Source organism: Delphinapterus leucas, chromosome 3, assembly GCF_059928025.1.
Source record: "Delphinapterus leucas isolate spDelLeu-1000000601 "Yukka" chromosome 3, BTC_Dleu_Yukka2, whole genome shotgun sequence".
Classification (NCBI taxonomy): Eukaryota; Metazoa; Chordata; class Mammalia; order Artiodactyla; family Monodontidae; genus Delphinapterus; species Delphinapterus leucas.
This window is the reverse complement of record NC_143131.1, coordinates 83,845,834-83,861,213: the sequence shown is the minus strand read 5'-3', so window position 1 is coordinate 83,861,213 and position 15,380 is coordinate 83,845,834.

Here is a 15,380-nt window from a genome sequence, read left to right as displayed (position 1 = left end):
CAAAACAATTAAGAAAATGGTTATAGGAACGTACATATCGATAATTACCTTAAACGTGAATGGATTAAATGCTGCAACCAAAAGACAAAGGCTTGCTGAAGGGATACAAAAACAAGACCCATATATATGCTGTCTACAAGAGACACACTTCACACCTAGTGACACATACAGACTGAAAGTGAGGGGATGGAAGAAGATTTTCCATGCAAATAGAAATCAAAAGAAAGCTGGAGTAGCTATACTCACATCAGATAAAATGGACTTTAAAATAAAGAATATTACAAGAGAAAAGGAAGGACACTACATAATGATCAAGGGATCAATCCAAGAAGAAGATATAACAATTGTAAATATTTTTGCACCCAACATAGGAGCACCTCAATACATAAGGCAAATGGTAACAGCTATAAAAGAGGAAACTGACAGTAACACAATAATAGTGGGGGACTTTAACACCTCACTTACACCAATGGACAGATCATCCAAACAGAAAATTAATAAGGAAACACAAACTTTAAATGACACAATAGATCAGATAGATTTAATTGACGTTTATAGAACATTCTATCCAAAAACAGCAGATTACACTTTCTTCTCAAGTGCACACAGAATATTCTCCAGGATAGATCACATCTTGGGTCACAAATCAAACCTCGGTAAATTTAGGAAAATTGAAACCATATCAAGCATCTTTTCTGACTCCAACACTGTAAGATTAGAAATCAATTACAGGAAAAAGAACTGTAAAAATTACACACACATGGAGGCTAAACAATATGTTACTAAATAACTAAGAGATCATTGAAGAAATCAAAGAGGAAATCAAAAAATACCTAGAGATAAATGACAATGAAAACACGATGACGCAAAAGCTGTTGTAAGAGGGAAGTTTATAGCAATACTATCCTACCTCAAGAAACAAGAAAAAACTAAAATAAACAATCTAACCTGACACCTAAAGGAACTAGAGAAAGAAGAACAAACAAAACCAAAATTTAGTAGAAGGAAAGAAATCATAAAGATCAGAGCTAAAATAAATGAAATAGAAACAAAGAAAACAATAGCAAAGATCAATAAAACTAAAAGCTGGTTCTTTGAGAAGATAAAATTGATAAACCTTTAGCCAGATTAATCAGGAAAAAGAGGGAGAGGACTCAAATCAATAAAATAAAAAATGAAAAAGAAGTTACAACAGACATTGCAGAAATACAAAGCATCATAAGAGACTACTACAAACAACTCTGTGCCAATAAAATGGACTACGTGGAAAAAATGGACAAATTCTTAGAAAGGTACAACCTTCCAATATTGAACCAGGAAGAAATAGAAAACATGAACAGACTAATCACACGTAATGAAATTGAAACTGTAATTAAAAAACTTCCAACAAACAAAAGTCCAGGACAAGATGGCTTCACAGGTGAATTCTATCACACATTTAGAGAAGAGCTAACACCCATCCTTCTAAAACTCTTCAAAAATATTGCAGAGGAAGGAACACTCCCAAACTTATTCTACGAGGCCACCATCACCCTGATACCAAAACCACTTAAAGATACTATAAACAAAGAAAATTACAGACCAATATCACTGATGAATATAGATGCAAAAATCCTCAACAAAATACTAACAAACAGAATCCAACACCACGTGAAAAGGATCATACACCATGATTAAGTTGGATTTCTCCCAGGGATGCAGGGATTCTTCAATACAGGCAATTCAATCAATATGATACAACATATAAACACGTTGAAGAATAAAAACCATATGATCACCTCAACAGATGCAGAAAAAGCTTCTGACAAAATTCAACACCAATTTATGATAAAACTTCTCCAGAAAGTGGGCATAGAGGGAAACTACCTCAACATAATGAAGGCCATATATGACAAACCCACAGCAAACATCATTCTCAATGGTGAAAAACTGAAAACACTTCCTCTAAGATCAGAACAAGACAAGTATGTCCACTCTTGCCACTACTATTCAACATCGTTTTGGAAGTCCTAGCCATGGCAATTGGAGAAGAAAAAGAAAGAAAAGGAATACAAATTGGAAAAGAAAAAGTAAAACTGTCACCGTTTGCAGATGACATGATACTATACATAGAGAATCCTAAATATGCCACCAGAAAACTACTAAAGCTAATCAATGAATTTGGTAAAGTTGCAGGATACAAAATTAATGCACAGAAATCACTTACATTCCTATATACTAAAAACAAAAGATCAGAAAGAGATTTAAGGAAACAATCCCATTCACCATTGCAACAGAACAAATAAAATATCTATGAATAAACCTACCTAAAGAGGTAAAAGACTGGTACTCGGAAAACTATAAGACACTGATGAAAGAAATTAAAGATGACACAAACAGATGGAGAAATATACAAGGTTCTTGGATTGGAAGAACCAGTATTGTGAAAATGACTATATTACCCAAAGCAATCTGCAGATTCATTGCAATCTCTGTCAAATTACCAATGGTATTTTTTATAGAACTAGAACAAAGAGTCTTATAATTTGTATGGAGACACAAAAGACCCCAAATAGCCAAAGCAATCTTGAGGGAAAAAAAAGGAGCTGGAGAAATCAAACTCCCTGACTTGAGAGTATACTACAAAGCTACAGTAATCAAGACAATATGGTACTGGCACAAAAATAGAAATATAGGTGAGTGCAACAGGATAGAAAGGCAAGAGATAAACCCATGCATCTATGGTCAACTAATCTATGACAAAGGAGGCAAGGATACATAATGGAGAAAAGATAGTCTCTTCAATAAGTGGTGCTGGGAAAACTGGGCAGTTATGTGTAAAACAATGAAGTTTTAACACTCCCTAACACCATACACAAAAATAAACTCAAAATGGATTAAAGATCTAAATGTAAGACCGGACACTATAAAACTCTTAAAGGAAAACATAGGAAGAACACTCTTTGACATAAATCACAGCAAGATCTTTTTTGACCCACCTCCTAGAGTAACGGAAATAAAAATAAAAATAAACAAATGGAACCTGATGGCACTTAAAAGCTTTTGTACAGCAAAGGAAACTAAACAAGATGAAAAGACAACCCTCAGAATGGGAGAAAATGTTTGCAAATGAATCAGTGGACAATGGATTAATCTGCAAAATATATAAGCAGTTCATGCAGCTCTATATAAAAAAACAAACAACCCAATCAAAAATGGACAGAAGAAGTGAATAGACATTTCTCCAAAAAGACATACAGATAGCCAAGAGGCACATGAAAAGATGCTCAACATCACTAATTATTAGAGAAATGCAAATCAAAACTACAATGAGGTATCATGTCACATTGGTTAGAATGGCCATCATCAGAAAATCTACAAACAGCAAATGCCGGAGAGGGTGTGGAGAAAAGGGAACCTTCTTGCATTGTTGGTGGGAATGTAAACTGATACAGCCACTATGGAGAACAGTATGAAGGTTCCTTAAAAAACTAAAAATAGGACTACCAAATGACCAAGCAATCCCACTACTGGCCATATACCCAGAGAAAACCATAATTCAAAAAGACATATGCACCCAATTTTCACTGCAGCACTATTTACAATAGGCAGGTCATGGAAGCAACTTAAATACCCATTGACAGAAGAATGGATAAAGATGTGGTACACATATACAATGCAATATTACTCAGCCAGAAAAAGGAACGAAATTGCGTCATTTGTAGAGACGTGGATGGACCTAGAGACTGTCATATAGAGTGAAGTAAGTCAGAAAGAGAAAAACAAATATTGTATATTAATGCATGTATGTGGAATCTATGAAAATGGCACAGATGAACCAGTTTGCAAGGCAGAAATAGAGACACAGATGTAGAGAACAAACCTATGGACACCAAGGGGGGAAAGCGGGGGTGATGGGATGAATTGGGAGATTGGAATTGACATATATACACTAATATGTATAAAATAGATAACTAGTAAGAACCTGCTGTGTAAAAAAAATAAATAAATAATATTCAAAAATTCAAAAAAAAGAAACTGCTGTATATAAAAAAAATTAAATAAAAAATCAGTCCATCAGAGAAATATGAATACAATTCGATGTAAAGTTAAAAAAAGAAAAAAGCAAAACTATTTTCCCAGGATAACACCATACTTTTGCCAGAATAATACAACATCCATCTGGAGGGCAGAATGCTCATTTTCACATAAATGACACCTTTTGAACTCATAACTTTTTGCGTTAAGTGATAGGTCAATTTTCTTTCCAGTGTAAGAGGTATAAACTGTTTGTTAGTTTTAAAAATTCCTTATTCCACTTGAATTTACCTTAAACTTAAGCATCATAGTAGAAATAAAAGATTGGGCATTGTAATAGCTAAATAGTTAGCATGAAATAGCTTGGAAGCATGGAAGCTAGAAATCATTTCTCTAATTGTTTGTGTGAATATGTAATACTTATTTTCAAAAACTGACAATTTTTTCATTTTGTTTTTCCTCCCTTATCCCTCCCAAAAAACAGAATTATAATACAATGACTTTATTAGTGATCATAGCTAGAAAACACAAATGCCAAAATTGACATCAGAATATAGCTATTATAAAGTAGGTGGCCTAACACAAAATTTTCAAAATTAATTATTTATATGCCTTGGGTCTCTAATGAAAACTTGTTTAGCATCAAGAAGGCAGGTATCAATTTTTTTGTATATTCTCAGTTCTACATAAGACACTTTTTCACTTTCACAATTTTAATTCAGATATTTCTAAGAAAGTCCACATCATTTTTTTATACATCTTTATTGAAGTAGAATTGCTTCACAACGCTGTTAGTTTCTATTGTACAACAAAGTAAATCAGCCATATGCATACATATATCCCCATATCCCAGCCCTCTTGAGCCTCCCTCCCACCCTTCCTATCCCACCCCTCTAGATCGTCACAAAGCACCGAGCTGATCTCCCTGTGCTATGTGGCTGCTTCCCACTAGCTATCTATTTTACATTTGGTAGTGTATATATGTTGATGCTTCTCTAACTTCGCCCCAGCTTCCCCCTCCGCCCCACCATGTCCTCAAGTCCATTTTCTATATCTGCATCTTTATTCCTGCCCTGCCACTAGGTGCATCAGGACCGTGTTTTTTTAGATTCCATATATATGTGTTAGTATACAGTATTTGTTTTTCTCTTTCTGACTTATTTCACTCTGTATGACAGACTCTAGGTCCATCCACCTCACTACAAATAACTCAATGTCTTTTCTTTTTATGGCTGAGTACTAGTCCGTTGTATACATGTGCCACATCATCTTTATCCATTCATCTGTCAATGGATATTTAGGTTGCTTCCTAAATGTAAACAACCTAAATAGTAAATAGTGCTGCAAGGAACACTGTGGTTACATGTCTCTTTTTGAATTATGGTTTTCTCAGTTTATATGCTCAGTAGTGGGATTGCTGAGTCATATGGTAGTTCTATTTTTAGTTTTTTAAGGAACCTCCATACTCTTCTCCATAGTGGTTGTATCAATTTACATGCCCACCAACAGTGCAAGAGGATTCCCTTTTCTCCACACCCTCTCCAGCATTTATTGCTTCTAGATTTTTTGATAATGGCCATTCTGACCAGCATGAGGTGATACCTCATTGTAGTTCTGATTTGCATTTCTCTAATAATTAGTGATGTTGAGCATCTTTTCATGTGCCTCTTGGCCATCTGTATGTCTTCTTTGGTGAAATGTCTATTTAGATCTTCTGCCCATTTTTTAATTGGGTTCTTTGTGTTTTTGATGTTGAGCTCCATGAGCTGTTTGTATATTTTGGAGATTAATCTTTTGTCTGTTGTTTCATTTGCAAATATTTTCTCCCATTCTGAGGGTTGTCTTTTTGTCTTGTTTATGGTTTCCTTTGCTGTGCAAAAGCTTTTAAGTTTAATTAGGTCCCATTTGTTTATTTTTGTTTTTATTTTCATTACTCTAGGAGGTGGGTTAAAAAGATCTTGCTGTGGTTTATGTCAAAGAGTGTTTTTCCTATGTTTTCCTCTAAAAGTTTTATACTGTCCGGTCTCACATTTAAGTCTTTAATCCATTTTGAGGTTATTTCTGTGTATGGTGTTAAGTAGTGTTCTAATTTCATTCTTTTACAGGTAGCTGTCCAGTTTTCCCAGCACCACTAATTGAAGAGACTGTCTTCTCCACTGTATGTTCTTGCCTCCTTTGTTGTAAATTAGGTGACCATATGGGTGTGGGTTTATCTCTGGGCTTTCTATCCTGTACCATTGATCTATATTTCTTTTTTTGTGCCAATACCATACTGTCTTGATTACTGTAGCTTTGTAGTAGTGTTTGAAGTCAGGGAATCTGATTCCTCTGGCTCCATTTTTGTTTCTCAAGATTGCTTTGCCTAATCAGAGTCTTTTGTGTTTCCATTCAAGCTGTAAAATTTTTCATTCTAATTCTGTGAAGAATCTCATTGGTAGTTTGAAAGGGTTTGCATTGCATTGAACCTGTAGATTTCTTTGGGTAGTATAGTTATTTTTACAGTATTGATTCTTCCAATCCAAGAACATGGTATATCCCTCCATCTGTTTATGTCATCCTTGATTCCTTTCATCAGTGTTTTATAGTTTTCTGAGTACAAGTCTTTCACCTCCTTAGTTAGGTTTATTCCTAGGCATTTTATTCTTTTTGTTGCAGTGGTAAATGTGATTATTTCCTTAATTTCTCTTTCTGATATTTCGTTGTTAGTGTAGAGGAATGCCAGAGATTTCTGTGCAGTAATTTTGTGTCCTGCAACTTTACCAAATTCATTGATTAGCTCTAGTAGTTTTCTGGTGGCAGCTTTAGGATTCTCTATGTATAGTATCATGTCATCTGCAAACAGTGACAGTTTTACTTCTTCTTTTCCAATTTGTATTCCTTTTATTTCTTTTCCTTCTCTGATTGTGATGGCTAGGACTTCCAAAACTACATTGAATAAGAGTAGTGAGAGTGGACATCCTTGTCTTTCTCCTGATCTTAGAGGAAATGCTTTCTGTTTTTCATCACTGAGTATGATGTTTGCTGTGGGTTTGTCATATATGGCCTTTATTATGTTGAGGTAGGTTCCCTCTATGCCCATTTTCTGGAGCGTTTTTTTCATAAATAGGTGTTGAATTTTGTCAGAAGCTTTTTCTGTATCTATTGAAATGATCATATGGTTTTTATTCCTTAATTTAATATCGTGTATCACATTGATTGATTTGCATACATTGAAGAATCTTTGTATTCTTGGCATAAATCCCCTGAACATGATATATGATCCTCTTAATATGTTGTTGGATTCTGTTTGCTAGTATTTTGCTCAGGCTTTTTGCATCTATGTTCATCAGTGATATTGGTGTATAATTTTCTTTTTTTGTGATATCTTTTTCTGGTTTTGGCATCAGGGTGATGATGGCTTCATAGAATAAATTTGGGAGTGGTCCTCCCTCTGCAGTTTTTTGGAAGAGTTTGAGAAAGATCGGTATTAGCTTTTCTCTAAATGTTTGATAGAATTTGCCTGTGAAGCCATCTGGTCCTGGACTTTTGTTTCTTGGAAGATTTATAGTCACAGTTTCAATTTCATTACGTATGATAAGTCTGTTTATATTTTCTAATTCTTCTTGGTTCAGTCTTGGAAAATTGTGTCTTTCCAAGAATTTGTCCATTTCTTTGTGGTTATCCATTTTGTTGGCCTATAGTTGTTTGTAGTAGTCTCTTATAATCCTTTGTATTTCTGCAGTGTTAGTTGTGATTTCTCCTTGTTCATTTCCAGTTTTATTGATTTGCATCCTCTTCCTTTTCTTGATGTGTCTGGCTATCAGGGAACAAGAAACTCTGTTGTAGGACTTTGACATTTTCATGTCAGTAAAAATGATATTGATATTGCAGCTCTTAGTTTATATTTAGAGACATAGATATACTTTTTAAAGAAAAAGCCTGCTGAATAATATTCTAAATATATTAAGCATTTTGTATTCAAGTCACAAAGCATGCAGACTTTAAAGAATGAATAGGAACCATACAATACTGAATAAAGTTGAAAAAAACTGGTTGACATACAATGACTAATTTGATAAGTGAGGTGATCAGGTGTCCTAGTTTGATAAGAAGAGTTTCAGTTCTTTATTAGCAGCTTTTTGTGCTGCAGTCTCAGGTGGGAAGGAAGGGCAGGGTTGTCCCAGACTTGTTATGCTTCAGGAACAAAGAGATGTTGAAAGTTTTATGGCAAACTCTGTGGCATTGGAACATTCCTTTGGATTTAACTTTTTCATATAAAGACTGTTATGGTATTTCAAAGTATGTTTGAGGTTTATAGTCAGAAACCTTGGAATTAATAGTTCATTCCTTCAGTAGCCCTTTCAGAAAGCAAAAATATATGAGACAATGAAACCCCCTTGGACAAGATTTTGTAGTGGCACATGAGACACCAAGGACTGATTTCACCATTTTTTATTAACTTGTCAAAAATACTACTTTTTCATGAGCAGTTTATGGAACAAATGTGTACATATGTTAAAGCAAGTTATACAGAGATGAAAAATATCATAAGCAGAAGCCACAATCTCTAGATGATCAATTGCAGTCATGCTCAGAAAAAGGAATGTTTAAATACTTTATTCCATCAGAACACATGCTATCCTGGCCTGCCCAGTGGAATGGTAGACTTCAACAGGATTCTGAAAGACTTAATACTAGGTTTTGTAACCAACAGGATATAGACTTGAACCAGAAACGTGGTATTGAGGCTACCCAGGCTGGGTATGTGACTGAAACCAGAACTCTATATAAGCTCTTAAGATTTTGGCTGGTGCATGTGGAGAGATACTCATCTTGCAGCCACCCAAGACAAACCTCATTATTAAGCTCCCTTGCTGAGTAAACCTACCAACTGGAGCCTACCAACTGGAGCCTTTTTCTTCAGTCTTTCCCTGCCCTCTGGGTGCTGGTCTCAGATTACACGTGGGAAGCTCCCAAAGAGGTTCTGACCCAACTGTGGTACAGGGGAATAGATGGAAAAGTGGTTGTGGCATCCTGGATCACCTAGCCTTGTAAATATGTATGTCGACACATGTTAGAAAACTATAATGATGATTCCAGAGAGTAACCACATGAGAGCTGTTTCAATTTTGACCACTCCTTCACTGTGGAGCATGAGTGAGGATGCATAAGAAGGTGGGCTTTTACATTCCAGAAAAGAATCAGGTGGTATACGGTGGACTAGTCTTCTTAGCCTTTTCCAGAGACCAAGGATAGATATATGCTCATGAAGATGTTTCAATTTGTTCAATTTTTTTTTACTAAATTTTCCAGCTGTTGCATAGTCTCTTAAAAGAATATGCTTGTCCAGCTCCATATTGTATATATTATTAACTCAAAATGAACTATATGTGTATAAAATAAATAGTTTTGAAATTGAAACTATTCTCTTTCTGAAATACTTTTTAAAATGTGTATATTTTTATATTAGGTAGAAATGTGCAATTAGGTATTATATATCACACCTGTAAAAAAATTCAAATAATTTAGTGTTTTTTTAACTTATCAAATCTCTAACTATATGTGTCAATTAAAAATCAAGATTAAAGAATCTTCAGTGAACTACAAGTTCAATAAAGTATTTTCTAAAAGAGAGCACACTATCAAATTTCAATTTATAAAACATATTAAAACTTAAAATGTATAGATATATAGAAAAACTGTTTTGCAACTGTCTAAAACAGACATTAGACATAGACAGACAAGGGTAATCGAAGATACAGTAACCAGAAACAAAGAACCAAACCAGGCTAGGAAGAGTGGCAGAATCCAAGGATAACAGAGCAAAATAGCAAAACATTCCACGAAAACTAGAAGATCTGGAAGAACAGTTATGAGATTGAGCCTGAAGAGAGTACTTGAACTGCTGAAATCCAAATGCAAATAGATGTCTACAGTCTCAGTAATAGGTGAATTGGAGCTCCTAAATGTGTTAGGATTGTCCACACAAAAAATACTATGGAGGAATTAAAAGAGAGTTCAGAGAAGGCAAGGTAAACTGTGGCTAGTCAGAGAGAAAGTCTCCTATTTTTCCACTCACTATGTAATCATCCAAAACCATTTTTAAGTCCACAGATTTAGGCACCATGCAAGGGGTTGAATATACAAGATAAATAATGTATGTCACTGATTTCAAAGAACTTTTTCATCTGTAAAAGAGTATACAACATTTAAAAAAATGTAGTAGTGTATGTCGGGTATGGAGAGGTAGATAGTAAAGACACACTATAAGGATATTTTAAACAACTGACAAGAAAAAAGAAAACAAATATTATAGATACTTGTATTTTTCTCTTTTTAAAATTGTGAAAGGATTCCAACTACCTAGTTAATTAACACATCCATCATCTCACATAGTTATCTTCTCATAGATATTCGGATATTTCTACATACTCAGATCTGATTTTCTGAACAATTTGGCTAGGTATGGATCAATCCAGTGTCAATACTTCCAGAAGTCATGAAATAAATTACTTGACCTTTAGTTGTTCAGTTATTTTCAACTGGGACTAAAAGGTTTAGTCAAAATATGGCCTTTTCTCTAACTACACAAAACACCAGGGACATTGTAAACTAATCCAGTTGCTCACAGATATTAATTTGGGATAAGGAAACTTGGCTATTTTGAGTACCCAGACATAAAAATTCAGTCCAGTTTCCACGTGATGGCTCTGGAAGATAATATTAGAAGAAAGCCTTTGAGAAAGAAAAAGTATGGCAGATGTTTCTGATTTTAGGAGGAAAAAAAAACCTATTATGAAACCATGTGTGCAGAGCCATTCTTAAGTTCAAGTTTTATTTTTTGTGTGTGTGCTCAAAATATGCATTGTTCATAATGCTTCCTTTGATTCAAACTTTGAGATAAACTTACTGAAGGGGAAGAAGGAAAATCAATATATAAATGAGGTAAATGGCTGATTACATGGTTATTTTCTATGATAATCTGGGCAACAGTATTTAGCATGCCTATGAAACATGAAAGTATCCCTATAAACTGTCTAAAATATTGAAGTTATTTGAAAGAAAGGGGTTACTTTAAATAATTTACTTCACAAATGTAGCTTGGGTTTATTAAAAATACTGTAATTCCTTGTATATTTAAAATATAATCAACACATTATAATAGTCTGTAAATAGCAAGTCATTTTTAATTTAGTTCATATTTTAAAATGGAAGTTATTGCATAGATGAAAATGAAATTTCAGATTGATTTTACACTTAAGTTATTACTTATTATATTTCTAAATCTGTTTTTATATTCAATAGCCTCTATATATTTGACTAAAGTTTTCTCAACTGAAGTACTTACATTAGTAAAATAAATACTTATAATACATGCTGACAAACAAAATATGTACTTGCATATTTCTAAAACAGGAACATGGCTAAGTAACAACTCTTTTAGATTGCTTTATATATGTCATAAGATTCCTTTGAAATTTTCATTGCACTCATTTCATCATTCTGTTTGTCTCCTTCATAAATGCTATAGCAAATTTCTAAACCAAAGAAACAAAAAACAAAACCAACAAACAAACAATAAAACCTCTTTGCCCACTGAGAAGTTTTCCTAATATATTTTGAAACTGGAAATGAATTATTCCACTTATTAGGCAGAATTACCTCAAGACACTGTTTTTAAGTAATTATGAGATTGCTTTATTCTTCCCACCACTTCTAAATAATTTTCTTGTTGTTTGGGTTTTTTAAAAACATTTTTTATTGTTGTTTATGTTGCCACAATGTCTTAATTCAGATGAGGCACCTAGTTGACATCCCTCTTCCTTTTCCTAAAAACTAACTATATCAGCTTCAACTTAAAATTATCACTTTTTTTCATCAAATCATGTTCTCTTCCTTCTTCAAGTTTTGTACAAGATATCTTTCAATGTCCACATGTTAAGAATATTTAATAAAGGTTTAGGATGGAAAAGGAAAAGGGAAGTTATGGGCAATGTACTGAAATGGGAATAACTCAGCTGGAGGAAGATGTTAGAAAGGACCCCAGTGTCATATTTTCATGCCTTTGTTAAACCCCTCAAGTATGTACTGTTAGCGCAAGAGTCTCACCTGCTGAGGAACCAAAGGACACTCGTGAAGACTCATGAACACTAATTATTTCAGACACGTGCCTTATCATATGCTAAAGCACTGTATTAATATTATAAGTAAGTAACAGATTTAACCAAACCAGGGATAAGGTACCTCATCCCTTAGTGTACAAATTTCCAAACGAGCAATCACAGCATCAATTGCACTGGCTCTTTCTGAAAGGAAAAAGACTGCTTCCTGTCTTCATGTACCTAATTTCCAACCCAACCCATGGGAAGCAGGTTATTTTCTTTTAAATTTGTCTGAGCATCTCTTTAGGTCCCAAGACAAGAGTCATATGGTGAGTTCCTGAACAATTCCACGAGGCACTCTTGCCAGCAGGATTTTATTTTCTTACTCTTCCCCCAAAATATGTAGAAGGTACTAAGTTTCTGTTTGCCACAGGTTCCTTCTGCCTGACACAGCAAGGTGCCTTGACTAGAGACTAGAAAATGTTTTTTGTTTCAGTCAAGCATCCTAACCTGGAAAAACAGAGCAGACAGAAATTTGAAATTTGTCCCTTTGGGATCAAGAAGAGCACATGATTGGCTCCCTTCCAGGCTCTCAAATAGAACTTGGGCCATCTCCACTTACAGCAAGCTTCCCAAATGCTCATTGTGTGAATGTTCTCCATTATGCTCCTTTAATCTGTGAATGATTCAATATAATGGTACCTGGTATGTCTCCATTATTTTTTCTGTTCTTTGGGATAGCCTGATAAACATTCTTATAAAATTCATTCCATATTTTTTCTTATATTTGAAAGCCAGCAAGGACCCCTCAATACATTGTTATGTGGATGATGCCTATTATAATATACAGTAGGTTTTGTTTTATTAATCCTGCACCTTAATATGTGCTTATAGCTTTGCACATTACCACAGCTCATAGAAATGCAAAAACATTCACTTAAGTGTTTCTGAACCTAATGTACAATTGTATGATCACTCATAAATATCTGTTTAACTCTTCCATTATCCTTCCAAGTAAATGCCACATTGAACATTCAATATGTTTGAATGTGTAACGTCTCATGCAAAAAATCACTTTAATTTAACCATAATTTTGCAATAACTAACTTTGAGGTATTTAATATAGCATTAGAGTATGAGTTTGAACTTATCATTGGGATGTTATGCCATGAGCTGGAGGGTGCTATTACACGGGTGCCTGGCTCAGTGGCTCCGAGCATTATTGTTTCACTACAAAGAAAGAATAAAGCTGAGATGCTTGCCATATCTTTATTTCAGTAAGACTAAATCTCTGTGGCATTAAATTTGACCTGAAAGCTTAAAGGCCAAATGATAAAATATTCCAAGGTTAAGAATGGCTTGCTTCAAAAAGCAAGATGAACAAAATTCACATGAAACATATGGTAGGATTTTACACTTTTTTTTTTACTTCTTGGTATTTTCCTTATATGCTTCCAGGAATTAATTCAGTAGTCCAATTTTTGTATGGCCCAAATTTTGTATTGGAGTGATGGGGTGGTCTTTGGAAAAGGCTTCAGACTAGAACTGATTTTTTATTATATATTTCAGGTTTTCTTTAAAGAAACATTGTATAATCCTCATAGGAATACAATATGGTATGGTTCATTTAAAATAGCTGCCATATTTGACAGTAGAGAAGAAATAGCAGCATACTCTTGAGTCAGTTCACTTAATTCTCCCAATAAATATAGATGACACCTTGAGAATAAGAGGTGAGATTAGAGCCCTATAATGCTTATTCATATAACATCAAGATATCCGTATCAGGGGAGCTAAATGAGACAGGCGCACAGGTTAACCTGGAACCCTCTCCCAAAAGAACATCTCGACCATTTGGCTGGTTGACATATTAAAAGTTAAATGCAGTTTATCCCAGTGCCTAGAACCTAAATCACAGTAATGATCAAACCATGTTATCTGGGCCAATATAACTACTTTGTGGCCAGACACTGAAGCACAAAAAATTTACCAAAAAGTGATTACAACTCAGTGGGGACATTAGGGAGACAGATTAGCCAGTCTTCCTTTTCCAATAAACTAGTACTAACTCATTCCTTTACCTGCATTTATTTTCTAAGGTAAAAGAAGGAAAAAAATCTTGACATCTGTTGTTTTCTTAAATTCCTATTCCCCTGGCTGCCACAAACATTATCCAGTATTTATTATTTTAACCTTGGCAGACACATGTCTCCCAATTGTATTTGGGTTTAATTTATAAGTACATTCTGCTTGGGATCATCTGAAGTATTTAGCATAAGTTTTCAGTTCTTGTGGGAGGTTGTTTTACTGTCCCAGGTATTTCCATTTTCATCTCTGTGAAGACTATGACATATTCTCACCCATTGCCACAAGACATGCAAAGCACCAAGGAGGGAAGTGATGTGACTGCTGCTACCCCGCACCGCCCCTCCTGCCCCAGTGTAATTGGGCTTGACAAGCTTCAGCCAGTGAAATTTGAGAGAATGCAACACCATGTCTGAGCAGAAGCTTTCAAAGGCACTGGGAATTTCTGCCAAAGGTTTTCTTTATGTTCCAAGCAAGGCCAGCTCTTTCAGCTAAGAACATGGAATGCAGAGAAACATGGACAGACCCACAGTCTTCTGACAAGTAACACAAGAAAAATAAACATGTATTGTAAACTACTGAGGTTTTGAGTTTGTTTGTTACTAATCAAGGTAATAAAATTAATATACTCATTTAAGAAATACTGATTAAAAGGATATATTTTAGCAACTGAATTGTAATGGTGAAGTTGAATCCATTTTAGTTGATGTATCTATCAATGAAGAGTAGGGAAAACACTGCTTAAAATATTAGAAATGTGATTGGACTTATTTAAAAACTCATATTAAAACAAACCAGGACGATATTACTAGGCAACCTACACTTGCTAAAGGAAAAAAGATGCTTTGTTTGCTTTTGTTTGTGATAACTTAAGGTGAAGTTACCAATCTTCTGATCATTTAATGATCGATCTTGAGGGTTCAAGGAACGATCTCTCCTTCCATGGCAGCCCTCTCAAGCTGAGATTATATTTTCTCTCACAGTCATTAAGACATGGCCAGGTGATGAGGCAGGTAGCATATTTTATTTCCTACTATGAACCCCAAAACATTCCTCTGCCTTCTTCTTTCAGGAGACTCCAGCTCCTCTGAAACCAGTGTCATCAATGGTGCCTCCTTCTGCTTCTCCTCACACTGTTCCAACCATCTATCCATTTCACTTCCAGTCGCTGAAGGACTGCTCAACTCAGTTTACTCA